The 18,467-nt window shown below is 34.7% G+C and overlaps 1 long non-coding RNA gene across 1 annotated transcript; it reads left to right on the top strand.

Annotated features, from left to right (window-relative positions):
- Positions 1-9,842: 9,842 nt before the first annotated feature.
- On the top strand, positions 9,843-17,521 carry LOC138699571 (uncharacterized). Its single transcript, XR_011332030.1, has 3 exons — positions 9,843-10,249; positions 12,707-12,791; positions 16,703-17,521. It is a non-coding gene; the product is annotated as an uncharacterized lncRNA (long non-coding RNA).
- Positions 17,522-18,467: the final 946 nt, after the last annotated feature.

Genomic DNA, 18,467 nt, shown 5'->3' with positions numbered 1-18,467 from the left:
AATTATCCATACGCTGTAGAAAATTTGGGAAACTGAATACATTTATAACTTAAATTGCCTCATAGAAATAGGCTACATAGAGTAAATGTAAATGCAAAATGCAGTCAACTGTGGACAGTGGTTATTTTAAGAAAAATACTCTGTTGTGGCCTCTTCTTTAATCTTCTTTTTCTTTATTATATCCTGATTCTTATCCCTTCGTTGCTTATGTTGCTTCCATGGGGTTACTTCTGTACCTAAAGATGACACCACAACTATACTTGTTTTTTTGAAAGATGGGACATGACAGGAGCGTTGCGATCGGAAAAACAACTGAATGTCACATAGCGTGGTAGGTCTGTTGCTATGGTAACAACGGTTGAGTTGCCAAATTTCCAGTTCGCACGTAGCGAGTGCTTAATAGTTCTCTTGGCGACATTTATTGTGCTTACCATGTCAGCATTGAAACGTTTCGTCTTTGATTCTCTGTCGATTTCTGTATTGTTTTCTTACCTTCGCGTCAATTGTCAATGAATGTTTTAATGTCAGCCATCTTAACGACAATTGCTACCTTCCATCAGCTGGCAGCATGGTAGTCCATATTGGCAACATGGCACTGTAGTTCCAAGCTCGGCCACTTAACTGTCATGTCCCATCTTAAAAAAAAACAAGTGTAATACTGTACAAGAATTCAAGTGCGAAAATATTTTTCACTGAGATTACTTTTGCCGCGTACGTAAGAAGCAGTATTGCCAATCTACTACAATTTAAAATTATATGAATATAAATGTTTGAATATGATATGAATGGAATATATGTAAATGCTACCATCGTCCTGGGTGGACAATGACTGTTTTACAAAAAAAAAAAAAAAGTCTTTGAACTATGGTTGTTTTATGAAAACCACTAAAAATTTCCACTGCTATAACATAGATCTATGGCGTTTTTCCCTTAACAACTAATTCAGTAGATGGCCGCTACAACACGTTCACCATTTGCTTGAATTGAATTGAATTTAACGGATGGGGGCACCATGATCCAGCATCTTGTTTAGATCTATTGCGCTAGCCCTCTGGTGAGGCATTCCCAAACCCACACCGGCCGACCACACTAAGGTTCTCTGGTCCAGGTTTCGAGCAGGCAACCCCACTCGTCCTTATCCCCTCCATGCGTCGCCGGCCGGCGTTCGGAGAACACTACGGAATGATAATGAAATGGAGAAATGGTGAAGGAATTATGTAAATGCCTAATTTTGGGAAAAACGGGAGAACCCCGGGAAAAAAACTCAACTGCTACCTTGTCCATCACAAGTGTCACTATGGATTTCTGACCGGGAATCGAACCCGGGTCGCCTACGTGACAGTCTGAAGGCCTGACAATTCAGCCACCTCAGAGCACCACATGCTTAATATCTCAAATTTTCATTTTTGGACTATGTTTTTTTTAAAAAACTCAATTATGTTCCTCCCTTTTTTCTCTTTTCGTCTTTCTTCCACTCTAATTTCCTCTCTCCTCTTTCTCTTCCCTCTTCCTCTTCTCATTTACTCCATTTATTTTTCATTTCTCTCTCTATTCTGTCCTCTTTTTCTTATTTCTTTACCATATTTTTTTCCATTCTTCTTTCTCGTTCTTTTGCTATTCTTATTAGGGTACGTACACGTTGGAGCAACGATAAACGATAAGAGAAATGATCTAGCGACGCTTTGGTATTATCAAAGAATCAAGTGTTCATATCGGAGCAACGAGGTCGCGGGAAGCGAACATTTTGATTTATCAGTAGAAGATATTCTATGCATCCACTTAATGAAAGAAGATATATAGGAAATATCAGCTGTTAAGTTCAAGGTTAATATAACTTAAATACGTACAAAATTAAACCCGTTTCTCATCCCAAAGATAGTATAAATTCGTTGTGTTGTGATTGGTTCTGGTGATCACATAACATATGACGAATAAATACACAACTGATCAATTTGTAAATATCTACAATAATTAATTTAATAAGCCGAAATAATAATAAATCGATTAATATTGGCATATATTGATAACCACCGGTATTTATACAGGTTAATATTATCTTAATCAGAGATCATATAAACGACAAGAGCGAAGAAAATGGTGCTTTTCTTTTTCGTCGCTTTTATCGTGTATCTTCGCTTTTATCGTTACTCCAATATGCACACCTCAATGACAATGCATGCTTCAATTCTCTCTGATATAGCATCGCTGCTTCTTTTATCGTTTATCGTCGCTCCAACGTGTACTTACCCTAAGGCCTACTGTTTTCTTTCCTCTCCTTTCTCCTCATAACTAACTTTCAAAGACAGGGTGAGTCATTCCGATCATTCATTCCTTGTTTCATGTGGATTATGAGCCAACAGTATCTGTTAACTGGTATTGGAATTCATTGCTCATGTGGTTAACACAGCTAAATCCTTGTTCAATTCTTGAGGTAGAGAGAAATTCCATTTACATGCCGGGGATCAAACTCCTGCCCTCTATATTTACTGTGCGAAGTGCAGCTATCATGTAATAAAAAAAAGTTTACCAGCCTTTAAAATTCATTCCTGATCCAACAGAGTATGGACGCCACTAGGTCAACGAAGGTAATAATATGAAGATGGTATTCTGGCCAGATAAGCCCAAGCGTTCTCCAAGGGATTAGTCGACATTCGTGTGACAGTTGGCGGAACTCTCTTAAAATTCCAACAATACAATTAGCCCAACCGCGATTTAACCCCACGCCAGAGGTCAGTTTTGAAGCATGAGCTATGAGCTCCACTTGTTACCCACAGACATATCTCACCTGTGGCTTAAAGACAGAACGAGGCTTAATAAAACAAAGTTCATGTTGCGCTGACACCATTATCTCGGAGGTAGTCCGTACAATACTCAATTTCATATTAACTTAATAGTAATCTAGTAATCCAAGTAATAGTAATCCTATTTATTTCTAAAAACAAAACTTTCAAGATGAATAAGTTTGTACACTCCTGAGTACGTTCAGGCGATGAGGCTGGTTAATTTCTGTATTTTGACGGGGTCGATTGTAGAAGAGTCAACGAGTTAGAAAGAGATTAATCTCTCTTCTAACGCGTTGAGAAGCGTGGATATTTGAATAGGCTCGACTTCCGACTAAATATTTTATTATGATTATTTATTTGTACGTGTTTCAGATTTAGACGGCAGACATATAAATGTTAAATAGTTGCATTTGGAATCATTTTAACAGCATATACACACATTTAAAGTAGGTCATCAATCCACATTGTATGAAAGGTATGCTAGTTTCCTCAACAGCGATATCTACGTCACTTCCGTCTGCAATGCTATTGGCTGTACCGAAAAGATTGCCGTTAGTACGTGACGCCGAACGCTGGACTCCCTTTAGTCCGACGTACACCGTAGAGCAGAGTGGTAGGTCCTGGGTTCGGTAAGGTAACTGTTGAGCTTCCAAATTTCATTTCGAAGTAGAAGCTAATTTACAATGAAATAGGAAATAGTATTTCGATGTAACTTCGAATCTGATAAGCGATTTTCTATTGCAGTACGTACGTTCATTGAATTCTTTAAAGTCTTACTAATGAAGTATTGAACATAGTTCAGCAGAATTAAGATATTAGAGATGTATGCGATGTGAATAAGCTATCTATTTGAAGTAAAATGTCTGCCTTCACTAAAATTTCTCACTACAGAATTTATGTTCTTTTATTTTAGAAAACCATTGGACTCGGACTATTCTGAAAAATCGTGTTGTGTCTAATCTAATATTCTAATCGTAGACTCAATTTTGGTTAAGCGACTTTTCTGCAGCTATGTACGTTTTCCTGCATTTGAGCTGATAGCAAACCGACACAAGTTAAATACACTTTAAAGTAAAAAAGATTGTCCGTACGTGATTGGTCTGTATTTCATACCGGTACTGTTCGGCTGGGATTTCGGTAAATATTTTAGTCACTTTCGTTCGTTAATATGACACAAGGAAAGAGGAAGCAGTTAAATTAACGTGATTCATCAGAACGGTCTTAAGTGTTTCAACGCAGTTGAAAATTTTTATCTTGGTTCTCAAATGGTTAAAATGGCCACCATTTTGTATCAATGGCAGAAGTACAGTAAAATAGTCCGAAAAATGTATGTAGCATGTAGAAACTAATTTGGTGATAGTATTCTGAATGTTGGCTATTTTGTGTTCGTGTGTTAGATAAAATTAAGTATAGGCCTAATATTTGAAGGTTTGGTAAGTTGCAAGAGAACTGGTGACGGAGAGATTATAGCGTACTGAACTTCTGCCATTACGAAAATTTCGCTTACATCTTTTGAGTTATAGATAGGTCTAAGTTTATTTTGTAATAGTGCACATAAAATTAAATGGTAACGAATTAATATCCTTTTCGAGAGTTTAAGGATATTTTTTAAATATATGCACTCGAACCTGTGCATTTGAAATAAAACTTAAAATAGGAATGTTTCACTTTGTCGTTACCAGAATTAGGTTGAAAGGCACAGTCACATTTGAAGTACAAAAAATGAAGAAATATTGAAGTTTATTAGTCCTAAGACTTGCTACGTTGATATGCTGCAGAAAATGTCAATCGCCGCAAAATTTGTTGCAAGGACGCATTTGACTACTTTCGGTATATTTCCTGGATGCAGTATTTGACTTCTCAAAATTCCTCTCGTCCTCGATAGGTAGCTGCAGCGAAGTCCTTAGTATTTCATGAAGATGCTTTCTCTTCATATATCGTAAATCATAGACTCACATATTACGATTAAAATGGATTAGAACGTTATGACAGTCATTGGAATACAAGTCTGATATGACGCGTCAATGTGTTGTAGAATAACGAAACGTAAGAGACATAAACTTGAATTAAGAATTCATTAAATATTTGTTAGATTCCTGACGTACAGTAGTATCTTCCAGCATGCATTGGCTACTCTTGCATTAAAACACAGTATGAACCATCAACTTCATCTCACCTTCTATAGTATCGTTGGCGCTTCTTGGACAGAAGGGTTCACAAGGGAGCGATTTCAATTTCTCTTACATTGAACTCTTCTTAGAATATTGTTCTTAGACTTCCTTCGTCTCATGAGGCCGAGAACATTCTAGAAGTTTAGAATTGGTCTGCACCATTCTTTTTTCCAAAATGGATGGTTTGTAGACCTCGTATGCTTATTTCTAAGTAATATCGTTCAGTAGGGTGTTTTTTTAATGCAAGTGGGGTTGGGTCTGCATTATAGTCTGGTAATATTGCATACGCTATTTTATTAAATTTAACTTTGAGATCCTTAATTCTACTGCTTGTTAGAGATAAACATTTCTGCGTCCCTGAAAGCGTTCACGTGAAGGGTTTGAATCTATCCGCAATCCCGTACTTCTGTGATCATGAACAGAATGGCCAAAAGTAGATATCCAGTTGTGAATTGGAAAATAGGTTCTCACTAGGCGGTTAATCATATAATGAAACTTGGGTTGTTTAAGGTCAAATTCCGCTTTCACATTTTAGGAATATTTCCAATGGAATTAAAAACTACAGGCTAACAGAGGAATGAGATGCATTAACACGAATAGCCGCCCAGAACGAGGTTGTAACCAGCAAATACGAAATTCTTAAAAAAAAAGGGGGGGGCAAAACCACCGTGCACTGTACATACTGTTCACTTTTTAGAGCAATGTTGAAAATCTCATGATTTTAATACGTGTAAAATTATTTCACATAGTGCATCACTAACAGCCATTATTCACGAAAAAGTCAACTTACGAGAAATGAAGGTTACTACCTTATTCTGGGCAGCTATTCAATTTTTGATAAAGAATTTACTAACTTGAAATAATTATTACTGTGTACTACATAAAGTAACTTTTTTTTGTTCATAGCATGTAGGCATGGACGTACCACGTAATTTCTGTCTACAAGGCGCTGGCTGAACTATGCGGCTTGCCATTAGCGCACGTTGCTGAAATGTATTAATCCAACATCCCAGTGGAACAGAGCCTAATGGTCCTACATTCAGTAGCCTAAGGTAAGTGACCTGAAATTTCTTCAAAACTTCAAAATTATATATCTTTGAAGAAGATTGCTGTTCTCAGAATAAAATGTGAAGTTATAATTTATATAGACGTAAAGATATAAGAAATTAGATTTAAAAGTTAGGATCTAACGGTTGTTCGGTGAATGATAAGCTAGCCTACACTACTTCGGAGCAAAGTTAAAATCAATGGGATATTCTACTGGGAAAATCAAAGGATTACTAGAAACAGGATGCGCGAGCTACAGTCCCAGCTCCTATTCACAAGCTGCGTCCTTTCTTATACAGGACAACATCGAATTATAGATCGGTTTCTACGCCATTATTATGTAGTCAATATTCGGCGTTAAAACGGTCAGTACGTGAATACGTGGGTCTATTGCAAAACAGTTCAACTTGTATAGAAGTTACGCGTCACTGCACTTAGGGACATGCTTCTGACCTTTGGTACGTTCGCTACACTTCCGCATACGTAGAAGTCGCTCGCCGTTGAACCTAGGACTACGTGCGGCAGATATGATGCTACACGGGTTGACATTGGGCTGCGTTCCACTGACTTGGGTCTACGTTTCGCTGTCTTAGATTTACGTTTTTCTGACTTGGGATTACGTTCCACTGACCAGGGCTACGCGCCTCTGACGACGGGCCTACGCGCCTCTGACGACGGCTACGAAGGGGCCACGTGCCTCTGACGAAGGGGCCACGCGCCACTGACAACGGGTCCAAGCACCGCTGCCGACGGGGTTACGTGTCTCTGACGACGGGGATACGTGCTTATGTCTTGGAAGCTACGAGCCTCTGACCTTGTTGTTATGTGCCTCTGGATTTACGGGCCATGGCGCATGTTTACACGGAGCTACGTAGCGCCTCTGGTCTTCGGGACATGCGTTTAATGGTGTCCGAACAAGCGCCTCTATCATCAGGGACAAGCCCCACTGGCTCTGGGTCATACACCTCTACCCCTGGTTCATGCACCTCTTTCCCCTGGTGCATGTGCCTCTGGAGTTCTAGGGCATGCGCCTCTGACCCCTGGACCACACTACTCTGACCTCTTGTACAAGTAAGCCTGACCTCTGATAGATTAGTCTCATATATAGATGTCGTGCGCCTCTGACCTCTGGTCCACACTACTCTGACCTCTTGTACAAGTATGCCTGACCTCTGATAGATTAGTTTCATCATATATAGATGTCGTGCGCCTCTGACCCCTGGTCCACACTACTCTGACCTCTTGTACAAGTAAGGCTGACCTCTGATAGATTAGTATCATCATATATAGATGTCGTGCGCCTCTGACCCCTGGTCCACACTACTCTGACCTCTTGTACAAGTAAGGCTGACTTCTGATAGATTAGTCTCATCATATATAGATGTCGTGCGCCTCTGTCCCCTGGTCCACACTACTCTGACCTCTTGTACAAGTAAGCCTGACCTCTGATAGATTAGTCTCATCATATATATATGTCGTGCGCCTCTGTCCCCTGGTCCACACTACTCTGACCTCTTGTACAAGTAAGCCTGACCTCTGATAGATTAGTCTCATCATATATAGATGTCGTGCGCCTCTGACCTCTGGTCCACACTACTCTGACCTCTTCTACAAAGACCTCTGAAAAATTCGTCTCATCGTATATAGATGTCGTGCGCCTCTGACCTCTGGTCCATACTACTCTGACCTCTTGTACAAGTATATCTGACCTCTGATAGATTCGTCTCATCGTACATAGAAGTCGTGCGCCGCTGACCGCCCCTGAAGTCGGAGCTGCCCTGACCGGTTGTCATCAAACTCCCTCTAGCCTTGTCACATATCTTGGCGTATTACTATGATTGATTATGCTTAAATATTTCTATTCCCTATTATGTAATGGTCTTTGATTTCCCGTTCGTCTTTTTTATATTGCTGCTACTTTTATGCCTGTTAGGAAAGAGTCTAACGGGATGCTTATCACCTCGATGATGAAAAGTCGGTAGTAATTCATAATGATGTAGCTGAAGTTACCATTCGATTAATGTTTCTCTTTCATTAGTGCAATGTACATGAGTGTTAAGGTGTGGTGGACTGGCCTTACACTCATGGCGAATTTTCGAACATAACTTTTGACGTTTACGAAATCATACGAATGAAATGATGTAACATAAAATGCAAAATGTAAATTTGCAACGAAATTTATGAAACCATTTAATAGTAGCTATCTATGCTCACACTAAAGTCTAGGAAAAAATATGTACATCTGTGAAAAGGATTGATATGGACGATGAATATAATTAGAAAGATCAGTGTTGCTGGAGGCTATCTAAATTACATTATTTTGTAGAGACTTCTGTTGTATTGCTGTGGAATATTTTTCATAATAAATTCTATTTTGAATAGCTGTCATTTGTGGCTATAATTTTAATACATCATCCATGAAGCAATATCATTCAAAGAAAACTAAATATAACTTTAAATCTTAATTAATCATTAATTATTCGTATTTTTAAACAAATGCTTGAAATTCGATTTTCATACTTGTATGTGTGATGCAATGAAAGTAGAAAACGTTTACCTGTATTAACGTGAGTGTTGAAGAAATTTGATCACCAATCTTTTACTTTTTTTTGGGGGGATACTATATGTTAAATGTGTTACCATTTCACATTTGTCAATGGTAAAAGTGCAGTAGACTGGCCAGAAAAGTTTTGTGGCATGTAGACTAATTTGGTGAAAAGATCAGAATATTAGTCTTAATGTCTGTGTGATATAACTGTAGTAATTAAGGTTTCAGGATGTGATGTGTGTCATAAATTGGTAGTAATTAAATGCTTAGTAGAATTGCTAGAGTTGGTGGTGGTATTGATGGTGAAAGATAGATAACATACTGCACTTTCACCATTATGAAATGTGACCTCAGTATGTTAAATATATACATGCATCTATTAATTTCTAGTTTAAGGACACTTGTGATTACACTTGAATTCTACAGAAAAGGATTCAAAATAAATTACGATGTCGAGTATTTTCTGAAATGTTAAGGAAATGCGAGCTAAGATTTTTTAAACTAAAATGAACTAACTAGATTTCCCATTCCGATTGAAACTTTCCTTTAATAGTATTACGTTACTTAAAAATGCAAAAAAGAAATATGAACGCAAAAGAAGCGTATTAATTTATAGTTTTGTGAACGAGATGGATGAAAATTTTAATTACAAAGTTTTGGTATGTTTCGGTAAATGTTCCAAATTTGTTGATCTCCAAGTTAATTGTTACAGCTGTTACTTCATTAGCAGTAAACACTGCTACTGCTCAAAGGTTAAATTGGAAGGAGTTGCAGATTTGTATAGGGAATTTATGAATGTGATGAGAATTTTTCAATTCGGAACTAGATATATTTATATATATTATTTTAATGTATCGAAGTACATATATTTCCATGCATATATTCTGCGTCATCATACGATGTAAGAGTAATGGAACGGAGAAAAATTCTCTCCGGCGCCGGTATTTGAACCCGGGTTTTCAGCTCTACGTGCTGATGCTTTATCCACTAAGCCATACCGGATACCACCCCGGCGTCGGACAGAATATATATGATATGCGTAAATCACTTCGTGATTTAAGACGGCGCTTATTCCGTCGGATCCCGGCCAACTAGTCACTCATAACAAGTGCACCTCAGCACATGTGTGGACCTCGGTCCTACGTTCATACATATCTATGACGTAGTGCAGAGGGCGGCCACTAGAGGGAACCCAAGAGTTGGAGCTTAATCTGAGACGATTCTGTCCGACGCCGGGGTGGTATCCGGTGTGCTTAGTGGATAAAGCATCAGCACGTAGAGCTGAAAACCCGGGTTCAAATCCCGGCGCCGGAGAGAATTTTTCTCCGTTCCATTACTCTTACATCGTAGATATATTTAGCTTGCAAAGGAGATCATTTGCTTCTGTGTACTAAGTTCTGTTGCTAAATTTTAATAAACTTGGTTTCTTTCGAAAATATTTAACAAATATGCTATGGAAGGCAACAAAAATAAGAATTTCAAATGCAAGGACTAGCGAAAATATAATTTGACGAAAATTTTATGTATATGTTTGTGTTTATATTTGCTACATATACAATATACATATGTTTATATAGTCTCAATTAAATGTTAGTATGTTGCTGTCATGTATTTGATGCATTGTTTTTTTGCTGAGGGTTGTTCCTGGAAGATTTCCAACCAGATGAAGAGAATCTGTTCCTTTTTGGACTGGCAATCTGGTAAGTTCAGCTGATGAGTCACATAATTTCTTATTCGATTACCAACATTTTATAGGAAAAAACTACCTAAATAATGTAAATACGAGTATACATAGTTTTAAAACAATGGCCTAACTTACCTGTGCATACATTTGCTGTGTATTGGGAACACAATAACTACAATTTCAAATAACATATCATAATTCAAATAATTTATGTAACTGAGATATGTAATTTTTCAAGATTTTCTTCTCCTATATTTATGCTATAGTTCATACAAAAATTATTACGGAAGAGAAGGAAGTGTACTGTTGATGTTTGTATTGGTGATCTTAGCTTGTGAGCATTTAAAGTATTCTTGTAAATATATCGAATTTCAAATTTCTACGACCGCTTTAGATGCGTGAAATCAGATTTGAGTGATGTTAGAAAAAAGTATTTGTTTTGAGTGTTGCAGATTGTAATTAATAGAAAGAGTAATATTTTTCTAATTCTCTGAAACTGAGATTTATGGCCCCTTCACATTTGGGCTAGAAATCAGAAAAATTTCAAATTTCAAACTACATTATTATTATTTTGTTTTATAAATTTAATTTGTACTCACTAGTTAGCTAGTTAAATAAATAAATAAATAAAAATAAATAAATCTATTCTTTCTAATGCTAAGAACTTAATTTGTTTCGTATGGAAAATCGAGTTACTTTTATGAACAAATGGTTACATTGATAATAGTAAGTTTCAAATTACTGCTATAATTAACTTTTAATACTGTATGTAACTACTTTTAAAAAGTGTCGAGACGAGAGATAAAAATGAATTTACTGCTTCAAATTCGCACTAGATCAATTAATTTAAGATAGAATGTTTTATTTTCGCTGGCAGAGTTAAGGCCATAAGCCCTTTTCTTCCACTCAACAATCAATACAATAATTACATACATATTTAGAATATGAATATTTACAATACACTTGAAAGATTCTCCAGTAACATTCTTATATAAATTGAGATAAAACCTATAAGAAAAAAGGATTAAAGATATAAGAATTCAAATAAATCATTTTCAATTGTGTTATCTCCAGATATCACAGCATTATTTGTGGGAGCACTTCATGTTCCGAATTACTCTGAGAAATTCTCGAGTTTGAAATCAGTAATGGAGTTAGGTCAACGGATTAAAATAGGCATCAGGAAGGCTAGATGTTTCTCAGAGGATATCCATTTATGTTGCATGTTTTTAACTTGAATTTAAATAATGATATTCATTCTTTTGATAACCTAAATTTAAAGTTAATCCTCACATATAAGGCAGGCCTGCACCATTATTTCAATGTGCACAAATCTTTACTTATTGAAAGGAAGAGTTGTGATATTTTCAATTTTTTGGAATAGTTTTAAGTTGCATGCAATTATATGAACGAATTTTATTAAAGGCATCCTTTAATTTTACTATTCTCCTCATGACTTCTTTAGAGCACTTCATGTTACTACTTATAGTACATCCCAAGTATTTGAAGCTGTAAATTTGATCTACTGCATCATTTAGAATTCTCACATTCATATTTTTTATTTTATTTTTTTTTCCCAATAACCATAGTCTCAATCTTGCTTGCATTTATCTTGCAAATCGAGCTTTGAGATATAACTCCCTGTAAAGTTGATTTTAATAATTTCGAAGGAAAAATTGTTCCGGGACCGGGTATCTTGATCTCGTACTGCTGACGACTTTCTTTACACACATCAAATATCTCTGCTATATTCTCAACTGTCGCAGGTTTTGACCTTTCTTTACTGTTTGTCTCTGCCTTTTTTCTGTCTTTGTCTTTCTTTCTATTTATTTCTTCTTCTATTCCTCTTTTATTTCCCCCCCACGCTTTCACTTTCACATACACTTGCAATATTGTATAAGACATGGGACTTGTATTCTTTTAAGTGTCCTTTGGCGGCAGTCATTAAGATATTCTAAAATTAGAATTATAAAAAAAGGTTAAATTAAAAATTACACCGCAAAAGAAATGATACGTCTTAAATGCATTAGAATACTTTGAACTACAGTAAGTTCCCAGCTTAACTGATAGCGTGATATGTTAGTCTACAAAACTGTTAAACAACATGAGAACAGTGTGAATAGCAACGAACAGCAGGCGTGTAAGGTTTCGAATCAACAGAGATCGTATTGAGACAATAAATTCGTTTACTATGAATTAATTCTGACTTACGTTTACTTTCACTACAAAACTTCTAAGACTCAGCCACTGTAAACATAAACTTAACTTCTTTGGCGTTAGTTCAGATGTCTGAAAAACAGAATTTTGTTACATGTTTGAACCTTATACTTAAATAATACACACAGCATGGATGGACACCTGCAGATATCGTGTATAAATCGTATAGCATTACCTTCAATAGTTCCTTCAGTTAGTTTTATGTTTTGTTCATGTAATGAATTCTAAAATACATTCCTTGTTAACTCAGATCTAGGTGAGGTGCATGCTTGAGCAGACAATGTGGTGCTTTAACAAGAGGAACTTCCTGAAAGTTGTATCTGGAGCTGCACCGAAATGAAGTTAAGTATGAGATGAGAGATGTTACACTTTTCATTGCGGTTGTATAGACGAATTTTCACTTTCCATCACGTTGAGATATAATACGTTGCAAGTTTCGGACCATCAAGTTCCATTATAAAAGTCACACTGCTTTAGAAATGGTCTCCAATTTGGTTCTGTCCGGTATGTCTAGTTAGTCGAAATAATTTGATCAAACAGGGCAGGTAACTCTGCAAATTTTGGGAGATTTTAGAATATAATATTAATTCTATCATTGTTTGAAAGCAAATTTTTGTAACAATAAGATTAATTCTTAAATTAGAATTATTGGAAATGAGCAAAATCATTTAGAAGTTTCCTGAGTACAAATTAATATTTGTATGAAATCTCGGTAATAATTTTGTTGACTTTCGTTGAGCATTTCAGGCTGCATAAGTATTAGATATTTCATTAATGTAATAAGGCAATGAAACTTGGCTCATTAAGTTAATTTTGGGTTAGGCGTGTCAACATTATTCTAAATTTCGTTTAGTTAGGCCTAAATTAATTTATAGTACGCTAAATATTCTGGCCTTAATTCAACTTAATATAAAGTACTTCAATAATTATTGTACATACTTGCATATTAGGTAATCGTAATTGTTAGGCCCCGTTATTTAATTTTCAGAGTTATGTATCATTTCGCGGGTTTTGATTCCTACTGTAATAAAATGTGAACTATACATTTTCTGATGTTGGAGCGGAAAATATTTTTCATGTTGAATAGTTGTACTAAATTTTCCAAATTATAGTTACATTTTTAACCTTTATTTAATTGTAATAAATAACTCACACTTGAGTGATTCTCTTATTAACAACGTAATAAACGAAATGAGAGAGTTTCATCACGTCTAATTCGTCATTGTCATTTTACTCGTATGTAACAGTGCCTTCTCCCTAACAGCGTAAGATTCGGAAGTTCGTCTGAAGACCAGAAACTCCACAGTTTGTGTTATCGACATCAGTAATAATTCAGCAATTACTATTTAGTTTTATTTCTAGGCAATCACATAACAAACCAACCGGAATCTTCGTGTTGCGGAATAATGTAATAGCAATGGTAGTCTTAAAGGTTTCACTGAAATCTGTAAATTTACATCTCAACATGTACAAATGAACGATAATGTGTAATAATGTATTAAGTTGGACTGCATTATTTGCTTTAGTATTTTTTAATTTTTCTGAATTTATCTTTAAATTAAGATTTAATTATTCTTTATTTGAACTAAAATTCATTAATTTGTGCCAAATTTCGCCACTGTACGACACACAAATATCTTCTAACAGTTATATAAAGTAAAACGTTTAATATGGAATTTATGTGTTTTAGAGAGATTCTAGATTTATTGCTGTTCGTAACAATTTTGTGTGAAATGGGGAACGTGCTATAAGTGTATTAAATCTTTTGTAACGTCCTTATTTGGTACCGCTTATTTTTCATTTTGTAATTTCAGTAGTACTCAATCTTAAAAAAAAAAATTCCATGCGAATAGCCATTATTGTCTATGCTGTTAAACTAATTAGTGATAATTCCATGCTCTGAGACTTATACATACATAATTATATTTTGAGAATTAATGAATTTCATATTTTTCTTGCTCATTTTGTTTTTTCTCTGGCAGTGTTATAAAATTCCCATATAATATATAAAGTGTAACTTGATAATATGCTGATATTAATTTTATTACATAAATTTCAATATATTATGTTTATATGTATTTTTTTCTAGTTGTAGATTCTATCTTTTAATATATTGATGTAAGAGAGATTTTATATTATTTTAAATTGATTCAGTTCGTAAAAGGTACAGATTCTCATACGATTTTGTGATTAACGATCTACTTTAACAGGTGCCCCTTATGAATGACTGATTTTTGAAATTTCATTTCAATGTTGAATGCTTCTATTAGTCTTCGTTAGGTTTGGGAACATAAATCTCATGTTCGCGGAAAAGTAGACATAATTTAGTGCATGTAAATGTATTTTGAGAAGTAGTTCTACACAATTAAACATTGCCGTAAATCTGCCATCGACAAAATTCATCACATAGCTCATAAGAGTACAACTAATTGCCAGATAGCACTTGTCTTGTCTTGTCCACTGTTCTCTCACGAAATGATTGCTAAACTGTGTATGTGAACTGATAACATATGGATACAAGTGAAATATCATTTCTTAATATTAATATTATTTTAAATTGTTAAGAAAAGAATTATTAATTTGCCTCTGAAATTAAAAAGGAATTGAATTAATATTTGAAATCGAAAATAACTTACATGTCAAAATTTTTGTAGTAGTCTTGTACCAAATTTTGACTCCAAATTAGATTGTGATTTCCCAACAATTGCTCGATACCAATTTTGAGTGTGAAGATAATCTTACGTAACTATTCTGTGAAACTTGTACCCTTCTTAAAAATCGTAGAAATGCGAAGTGAAATGTGAAGTGTGCAGTGATGTGAATCGGTGAGAATATGCGAAACGAAATAAAGGGAAGAATGAAGAAAATGGAAGGGATAAAGAAAACTGAAGAAAGAAATACAGAAAACTGAAGAATAGAAATAATACATGAAGAGTAGAAAACAAAATAGAAGAAGATTGAAGAAAATAAAATCAAGCTAATGAAGAAACATAATATGACGTGTGAAGAGGGGTACAAGGATTCTTTTCAAATAGAAGCAATCGCGAAAATTTGTGTGGACAGTTGTTTGGGAAGACACATTCACAATATGGAACTCAACTAAGCTTAAAGTTCCTTTACACAAACAAAATTTGAATTAAAATAGTCATGGAGGTTATTTATGAAACAGCCAGATTTCTCCACATAAATAAAATTTAAATGCTGGACCTCTATTGACATCTCGGACAAAACAGTTTTGTAGAAAGTATTGAGAATTATGTTCCTAATTAAAACACTAGCATATAACAAACGTTTAAATTTAAAATTATAGACAAAATGGAGTGTCAAATATTTTCCCTACTAATTTTTTTTTACAGATTATTTATTGCATGCAGAAGAGAAAAGTTTGAGCTGGAAGTTTCCTGGCGTTTCATTGCGATTCTTCGAATACTTTAAATACAGTTGTTGTTATTCTACTTGGATTCAGTTGTAGTATTCTCTATTAAATGTTATTTCTGGCAAATTCTTTCTTGTCCTAAAAATTTAAGGATATGCCGTTAATATAACACTTAAAATGTTTTAAACAATTTTCTCAGTGGCTGTGTATTTATTTCAGGCTTAATATTGTATTTGTGTACATTAATACTGATTTTTATTAACATTATTAATTGAATTTCTGCATGTACGATTAATTTATTGCAGGTACTAGATTGTGTACGTCTGGATTATTTTGTATATACGTACTTATTTTTGTGTTACTTTGAGTATATAATTAACTCAATATGTTATTTTTTCAGGAGAGTGCACAGCTTAATGTAAAATTATTCCTAATAAAAGTTTCACTTTTATCATAGGATTTTACTCGCTGACGAAGAGTGATGAAATTTTCTCAGTGAAATACCACATTCATTTCTGTTTGAATATTTTTTTCGTGATACATCGTACTATAAATCTTACCCATATCTTACATATAGGCCTATTAATTTGTTTTCCCTAATACCAGAACTGTTAGACCAATGAGCCCTTTTATTGCCATGATCGGAATGGAACTGAATCATTTCTGTTGTATTTCTATGTACTGTACATTTGTTTCGAAGTAATTCCTACGTACTTAAAATTTTGTACCACTGCTTGTCCAGCAACTTCTGTTAATTGTTCTCGGTATCTGAACGCTTCAGTGATGTTTTATTTCTGCAAGAAACTATTCTTAGAGATTTAATAGAACTATACTACTGGTTCCGTTTTCTCATTTATAATTTAATTTTGGTTACAGATAAACCATGGATCGTTTCAAATTCTTCTTGGAACAAGTTACCTGGTTGAGGTTTTTTCTGGGGTTTTCCCTCGACCCATTTGAGCAAATGCTGGGTAACTTTCGGCGCTGGACCCTGGACTCATGTTGCCAGCACTATCAACCTTCATCTCGCATGTTGAATAACCGTAGCAGTTGATAAAGCGTCGTAAAATAACTAAAAAAAAACATGGCTCGTGGAAGATATCACAAGAGGATGCAATTGGTGGTGGATCGCTCGATACCTCTGTGAAAAATTGAAACGAAAAACTGAATTCATAAATTATAAACTGAATGATTGGAGAGGTTTGAAATAGTTATAAATATGAATACCTAGTTGTGAATATAGCAGACACGTTGGAGTTTGTGTGTATATTCCATTCATCTGAAGATCGCATGAGAAATGTGTAAGTACTTTGAATGTTTTTAACACTTTGTTATTGTGTTAGGTTCAGGAAGAAATAATGGCACAATAAACCGAAAATGGTTTCAAACTTAACCATTATTCACCATACATTTCACTTAGACACGCTCGGTTTGAATCTGTATCTTCTGTCTGAAGAGGTGTTATACCAATTATGAGATTTGAAATTATAGCATTAACGTTTTTCTATTTATAGTAAAACCGATTGAAAAAAAGCATTTTATGATCTTAATTTGAAGATAATTGTTTATTAGATGAACACTCCCTATTTTATGTTCTGAGAGCTGAAAGATTTGATATAATCGGTAACTTGAATAATATTACAATGTCGGTTAAATAACTCCAGTTTCAATTACGTTGCAAAAACAAAACAAAACAAAACATGAGACTGCAAACAAAAGAAAAGTGAATAACAGTGTAACATTGGTTGAATGTTCGTGTTCCAATTTCACGTCAACAGATAGACATAATTACTGTAAATTAAAAATCAACAATCAAACATTACAAACAGCTAGTATCTTCCTTCACCCTGCACGGGAACGATATCAGATAGCATCAGTGTTACACTCTTCAGTCCGCGTGCTTTGTAGCTGACAAAAGCAAATTTAAATGTTGCTCATGCGCGATTCCCATGTCGTTGTGAACTAAACAAAATCAGACTTCTTTTTTCCAAATTGAAATTATATTTCACTGAAGATACACTTCATCTCAGTAATACCCATTTATAGAATTAATTCGCAATAAATAAATTGGCTTCAACGACTTGGAATTACAATGAAATTAAAGAAAACTGGATAAATTATGACGTCAGGTCAAATGAAAATATTCAGTCCCTACCGAAAACACGGTTATTTGGCGATTTAAATTATTCTGACACAACACATTTACAAAACGGATCTTAGGGAAAAATGTAGTCCAATAACTGAAGCAATGTAAAGAATTCTGGAAAATCTGAGTAGTACTGTTACAGAAAACATTTCGTAATGATCTTCCAAAACATGGTCTATGAAGGCGAAAGAAAATTCGTGAGGAATATAATGCATGTGAATTATAATTAAGTTAAACATACCTTAATAAGAGGTTATTTATTGAAAGAATAAGATATGTAGTGAAAAAGAAGGTTATGGCTTAGAATAGCAATTCATGTAGAAATTATGTCCGCTAAATATATTCAAGATAACGTTTTATAGGACTTTTGGAAAATCAAACAAAATTAATTCGGAAAACGTATTATTTGTCTTTCACATTTTAAATTTTATATTGCCTTGTTAATCCATGTTGAATCTTTCGTACACTACTTTTAACACTTGAATATAAATAATT

Source organism: Periplaneta americana, chromosome 5 (assembly GCF_040183065.1).
Source record: "Periplaneta americana isolate PAMFEO1 chromosome 5, P.americana_PAMFEO1_priV1, whole genome shotgun sequence".
Lineage (NCBI taxonomy): Eukaryota > Metazoa > Arthropoda > Insecta > Blattodea > Blattidae > Periplaneta > Periplaneta americana.
Note: the sequence above shows the minus strand (reverse complement) of the source record. Positions and strands in the feature narration are given on the sequence as shown.